Source organism: Dasypus novemcinctus, unplaced genomic scaffold, assembly GCF_030445035.2.
Source record: "Dasypus novemcinctus isolate mDasNov1 unplaced genomic scaffold, mDasNov1.1.hap2 scaffold_170, whole genome shotgun sequence".
NCBI classification, from domain to species: Eukaryota; Metazoa; Chordata; class Mammalia; order Cingulata; family Dasypodidae; genus Dasypus; species Dasypus novemcinctus.
The window spans coordinates 159975-166761 of record NW_026688161.1 but is presented as its reverse complement, the minus strand read 5'-3'; the positions used below and the strand labels follow the sequence as shown (position 1 = coordinate 166761).

At 44.1% G+C, this 6787-nt stretch overlaps 1 long non-coding RNA gene across 3 annotated transcripts; it reads left to right on the top strand.

Annotated features, from left to right (window-relative positions):
* Positions 1-1104: 1104 nt before the first annotated feature.
* LOC131277595 (uncharacterized) lies at positions 1105-6534 on the top strand. 3 transcript variants are annotated; one of them, XR_009184742.1, is made up of 4 exons: positions 1105-3799; positions 4193-4302; positions 4392-4454; positions 6227-6534. It is a non-coding gene; the product is annotated as an uncharacterized lncRNA (long non-coding RNA). The 3 variants fall into 3 exon arrangements; XR_009184743.1 differs by lacking the exon at positions 6227-6534 and having other exon boundaries at positions 1105-2566; positions 3712-3799; positions 4392-4766; XR_009184741.1 differs by lacking the exon at positions 6227-6534 and having other exon boundaries at positions 4392-4766.
* Positions 6535-6787: the final 253 nt, after the last annotated feature.

Genomic DNA, 6787 nt, shown 5'->3' with positions numbered 1-6787 from the left:
TTAGGTGGTTTGGGATTTTGCTCATACTCCACCACAATTGCACACTTTACATATATTTGCTCAGTCAATGGTCAAACTATAACACTGGGCTTCAAAAGGGGCAGGAGGAGTGGTAAGAATCTCTCATTGAACAAACTGCTGCATTTTATTCCCTTTGCAGGGTTATTTCCTGCTAAACACCAGTGACAGCTTCCCTTGCTTGCTGCCCCTCCATGGTGTGGTTCTTCCTCTCCTCAGCAGCTCACTTGTACTTGCTGATTACCTGCCTCATAGACCCTAATCCCTGCTCCAAATAAGGCCTCATGACCAATCCAGGAGGAACACACCCAAGGTACTGACTGTGACTCCGTGTCCTCCAAGATCCTCCTGAAGGCCAGCTGGAATAGTTTCTAAGTGCCAGGGCAGAGAGCATACACCATTTACTTCAAGGTGAGGTCAACTTTCTTCATCTGAGTTAGAACTGAGCCATTCTTCATTTCTTCCTTTTCCCATCTAATTCAGACATGAAAATTTGATCCTGTGCACTAGAGGTGGGAAGTACAAATGTCTGGTGGGTCAGTGATCAGTGGGCATCTCTTAGCTAATCACTATGTCAAGGGTAAAATCACAAAAGGCAGCATGAAGTTATTAACTATATGGTAGAAAAATATATTCTACTTGGGTTAAAAATTTTGGACTTAGTAATCAAAATGGACTTGAGAGATACATCATCCAGGACAAGCTTCTGTCTTTTCCTGATGTGTCTCCTTTCCTTGAGTTCTTTCCCATCCTGTATTCTAAAGTCACCAAGTGGACATAAGCTTCTGATATCACTATACAGTGAGTTCTGATCCTTACAGTGTTTTCTTTTTTTTAATGAGCATTTATTTTTATTGTATTTTTTGTAGACACAGACCACAAAAAATGTTACATTAAAAAATATAAGGGAAACGGACTTTGGCCCAGTGGTTAGGGCGTCCGTCTACCACATGGGAGGTCCGCGGTTCAGACCCCGGGCCTCCTTGACCCGTGTGGAACTGGCCATGCGCAGTGCTGATGCGTGCAAGGAGTGCCTTGCCACGCAAGGGTGTCCCCCGCGTGGGGTAGCCCCATGCGCAAGGAGTGCGCCCCGTAAGGAGAGCCACCCAGCGTGAAAGAAAGTGCAGCCTGCCCAGGAATGGCGCCGCCCACACTTCCCGTGCCGCTGACGACAACAGAAGCGGACAAAGAAACAAGACGCAGCAAATAGACACCAAGAACAGACAACCAGGGGAGGGGGGGGGAATTAAATAAATAAATCTTTAAAAAAAAACAAAAAAAAATATGAGGTTCCCACATACCTCCAACATACACCCTCCTCCAAAGTCAACAACTTCCTTCATCACTGCAGCACATCCATTGCATTTGGTGAATACATCTTGGAACACTGCTGCACCACATGGATTATAGTTCACACTGTAGTTCACACTCTCCCCCAGTACATTCAGTGGGTTATGCCAGGATATATAATGTCCAGCATCTGTCCCTCCAATATTTTCTTTGTAATTGCAGCCAGCCCATAGAGAAAGCAACAATGGTAAGTATTCTGAAATCTCACTAGCTGAGGAAAAAAATCCACATAGTGAAAAAAAAAAAAGGGGGGGGTCTTCCATGCTAGTTTAGTCTCAAGAAGTCCCTGATTATAGCCTCCTGGTAGGAAGGAGAATTGGGGTGTGGTGAAAGCTGCGGCTATTCCAGGTAAGACAACAATTATGTTTCCTGAGAAGCTGTGTTCTCTTTCTTTGGCATTAGTCTGTGTGCACCAGAGTGGCACATGATGAAATGAAAACAGACATATGTGGCCATTCATTAACATATGAGACAGGGAAGACTTGAGAAGATGTACAAAGTATTCAGAGCTGCACATCTAGTGAAAACAGACCCAGGCACTGGAGATATTAGAGGCTTAGATTCCTAAACCACATACTTTCTTCATGCCTCTTCTGCCTGGCAGGGTCTCTAAAGTTCTAGTATGAATTTGTCAACATTTCCTATTTTAATTCCTGGTCCTGAGCCCCACAGGGTCAGTGCATGTATAGCAGATTGCAATTTTTGCAAATTTTCAAAAGCCCAGTATCCATTTGTGCTAGTAGTAATGATATGGACAATAGAGAGAACATATTCACCCTTGTAAAATGATCTCCAGGACAGCTACCCAGAGTCTAGCACTAGGTCCATTCTTTGTACTCACCTTAGTATGTGTGTCCAGTCAACATTTCAGGGTGATAAGATTTGAGAAGAATGCTGTAACTTTTGAGCTAAATGAGGCAGTGAGAAGTTGAGGGCTGATTCCTTCACCTCTTCTTCCACATTTGCAAACTGCTTGCAACATCTTGTTGGAGGCCTGGGACTCCAGAGAACACAGGGAATGTCTCAGGACCCAGGCTAGGGAGCTGGGATTCCTATGGTAGCCAGCACAGCCTCAGGTAGAGAAGAGAGGGTGGAGGCCTTATTTTAATAATGTTCCTATGGATGCTTGTGTTCCTAAAAGACTGACTTGTGGATCAGAGGTACATCTCCACCAGAAGCAAAGATGACGACAATCCAGGTAGGTAACAATTCTCAAGAAAGGATCTAATGGAGAGGATTCCAGATCAGTAGTTATACCTGGTGCCAAATCCAAAATGCTGGATTAGGAATTAAACCTACATTTCATCACATTCAAGAAAGGCTTGATTCCAGCTGCCCCTTCAGTGCTAAAAAACCCTAGCAGGTTTTTGTAGGACTTCTGTGAATGGGCTGCTGGATGGCTTCACACACTGGCTCTCCAAATCCTACTCAGCTGGAGTCCTGGAATTGAGCAGGCCCAAGAGAAAATCTCTGGGCAGCAGGATGACAGCTTCCCTGCTCCTCCCTAAACCAGTGCTGCTGCCAGGCATCTCTGCTATGTCCTTCAAACAACATGTGTGTCCCTCCCTATACCTTTCCCCAGGCTTGTCAAAGCACCCAAGGTACCCAGTCCTAGAGAGGCTTGATGAAGTCACTTCTTTAATTGCCCATGCATCCTGCATAAACCCTATTATGTCAATTGCAGGACAAGGGAATGTGGGCAAGTTACCTCTAATCTTGTGTTCATCCACCCAAAAGGGTTAGGAAACCTATGGGGGCATTGAGAGGACAAAGGTCTGCCCAATTCCTAAGGTCATCCCAGGCACTTGACAGCCACTTGGTTTGTGAGGTGGGTGGTAGCTCTCTTCCCCAGGATCTGATTCAACTCCAGGTTGCAGAGAGTTGCCCCTGGAGATGGGTGAATTGGTAAGTGAATAATTTATTGACTGGAGAAGACAACAATATACACTTGATCATTCCTCCATTTTCTCCTATGGAACAACACGAATGGAAATTAAAGCAAATAAGCACTAATTAGGAGAAAGAAAAGAGGCAGGGAGGTTCTGAGCCAGGAAAATGGGAAGGAAAGCAATAGCATGCTTAGAAAGACAAGGAGACACTGACTGCTTTCTTAGTGCTCAAGGCAGATAAGAGCATTTCTCCCTAAAATTAGAGCATGTGAGGTCTAGAACACAGACCCTATATCTTAGGCAAACCCCACAAGGCAGAAGAGAAGCAATTGAAGCTCAAAACCAGGATGAGATGAGGACAGAATTGTATTCTAGGTGCATGTCATGTTATGACATCAACAAGAGGGGCTTGAGCTCCCCTTTCAACCTGAACTTTCTCCTTTCCTTTTGCAAGGCCACCCCATCACCGTTACAGCATTGTGCATTCAGAAGCATTTTTCACAGACGAAGAAGATTCAGACATAGAGAATGGCAACTTGCATGTAATTTATTTCCTTTCTCCCTATTTTTAAAATCTGTTTCTTATCTGTAAGCATTTCTTTGTAGCTCTTCTTTTATCCATTCTTTATATAATTATCTTGAAGGTCTCTTCCAGGAAGATGAGTTCATACCAATGACAATGTTTTTAAAACATGTCTTCAACTTCCTACCTACTATATTTCTACATTACACTGATTTTTCAACCTACTCTGCACCATGAATCAACTCATGGAATCCAGATAGGCCAGACAAGTAGCTGTGCTGGGATCAGAAGCCTGGATCTCCATTATGGGGAAGGGGACTCTGTGAAGTTGGTTCTGGGCTGGGCTATCCCCTCACAGTAGTGATGCTGCACATGCAGCTCTGGAAATGCAAGTCTGCTCTCCTCCCTGCAGCTGTCTACACTCTTTGAGGAGGAGAAGGAGTCTCTTTATGTCAATTGTCTGTTCCTGGAAAGCACAGATGGCATCCAAGATGTAGAAAGAGAAGAACAAGAAGAGGAAATGTTGAGTGTGGTGTGGGTAGAATGAGGAGGAGAAGGGAAACAGGTCAACTAACACTCCACTGATTCTTTACTTTCTCTTGACACTTCAGGAAATCCAGCCTTCTTGAGGAGCTTACTGAAGAGACTGCAAGTGTGGGAGCATGGAGATAGAGGTGAGAATTGGATGGTGAAAATAAGTGCAGGCAGGTGAAGGATGCCCTGAGACCCTCACCCTAGGGACTAGAAACCCATTCCACAAAAGTCCTAATTTGCTCAGCTATGGCTCCTTAGTTAAGAGGAGAGAGCTCTAGCCCAGTTTAAGAACAGAGTTTGCCCTCCCAATCCCCTTAAAGTCCACCAGCTCTTCCCCTCTCTATTATTGAGTGTGGTGGATAAAGTGGAGTGTCATTGAGTGCCACCTAGTCAGGTCTCAAGGGAAAAGGTTGAGTTAGATTGTTAGTTTGCCAGGGCTGCTTTACCCAATACCACTGGCTAATTGGTGTATATGCAGGAATTGACTGCCTAAAAGTTTCAGAGGTTAGAAGTAAACTCTAGGTGTGAACATGGCCATGATTTCCCTCAAGCTGGTGGCAGTTTGCCAGCAATCCATAACTCCACTTCTCCCTCCATCACCTATCATCTCTTTATATTTGTCCCCTCTGCTCCTGCTCATGAATTTCTCTAGACTTGCTCTCTTCAGGACTCCATGCATAAAGGACTAAAGCCACCCTGTAGCAGACTGGCATCACTTACACCAATAAGATCTAACAGCCCTATTCACAAATGAGTTCACTTCCCTAGGAGTCAAGGTGAGGGTGAAATCATGACTTTATGGCTGGACCTGACTTGATCCAACAAGAACAGTGATGCTCTGAGGTCCCTCTTAAGCAAGAAGGGTAGCTACTGTGGCCATCTGTTCTCACTGAGACCTCTCAGTTGCCCAAGACATGGGGTTCTCAGCCTCTGCAGTTCTCTACCCAGATACCAGATTAGTTCATGCACCTTTTCTACAGATGAAGGTCTTCAAGATTTCTCTATGTATGTAGAAGTCAAAGAAACAAAACCTGAAGGAAATTTCCCTGCAGAGCTAACTTGGGATGAGAGAAGCAAGGGAGATTTCGCATTACTCATTTCCCCTTATTAAAGATTGCAATTATTAAAATAACTCTATTATACTATAATGAGGAGTGTTTTATAATATCTACATTTTGGAACATATTAATGTAAGAAAATTTGTTTTTGGTATCACAGTATAACTTTTTAAAAATGGAAAATGACAGGTAAGCTTTGTGTTTGATTAAGAATGAAACTGTTGATTAGGAAAAGGAAGGTTTGTTTGTTTTTTTTTTTTAAAGATTTATTTTTATTTATTTAATTCCCCTCCCCTCCCCTGGTTGTCTGTTTTCTGTGTCTGTTTGCTGTGTCTTGTTTCTTTGTCCGCTTCTGTTGTCGTCAGCGGCACGGGAAGTGTGGGCGGCGCCATTCCTGGGCAGGCTGCTCCCTCCTTCACGCTGGGCGGCTCTCCTTATGGGTGCACTCCTTGCGCGTGGGGCTCCCCTACGCGGGGGACACCCCTGTGTGGCACGGCACTCCTTGCGCGCATCAGCACTGCGCATGGGCCAGCTCCACGTGGGTCAAGGAGGCCTGGGGCTTGAACCGCGGACCTCCCATGTGGTAGACGGACGCCCTAACCACTGGGCCAAAGTCCGTTTCCGGAAGGTTTTTTTTTAATGTGAATCTTTCATGACTGAACTCTGTTGGAAATTTCTAGACAATCTTTGTCACAGACAGCACCCTCTGCAAAGAGCAGCAATAGGAATTCAATGCCTCCTGGATCTGGCTCCCAGGGGTATCAGGGACCTAAGGTCACTTCTCCAGGGTCTGAGGTGCCTTCTGGGTCTTGCAACCCACCTCAGGTATTCCAGATTCTGTATTTGTGTTGCAGATCCTACAACTGACAGCTGCAGAGACCTTGACTAGAGGCCCCAGTTTGAGGCTAAGAGGAGCTGGAGATCTCACAGTGTTTGGAGATGCCTCAGTACTCACTCTTCTACTCCACTCAGAATGAGTCAAATTAATGACAGTTCAGTTTTACTTCAAAAGATTAGCTGTTTCAGAAAGAGGTTAATTTAATTTTACTTATTAAACAATATTTGTATCTTTAATACATGTATATATATAGATAAGCACCCTAAACAAAGTTAGCACTATATGAATTATATTTGGTCTCCAAAATGGCTCCCAATTCATACTCTCACTCCTAGAATCTTCATTGTTAGTTGAATAATGGTAAATTGAGTGTGTATCATCCATCCTCCTGTCAATGAATTTCAGTAATTTCATTTACTGAACTCTGTTCACTCACATGGAACATGTCTAGTAGGATAATTGAGTTTCAATGAATTTTTTTGCTGTTTTTTCTCTATTTATTTAATGTTACATTCAAAAAATATGAGGTCCCCATATACCCCCCACTCCCCTCACCCCACTCCTTCCACATCAACAA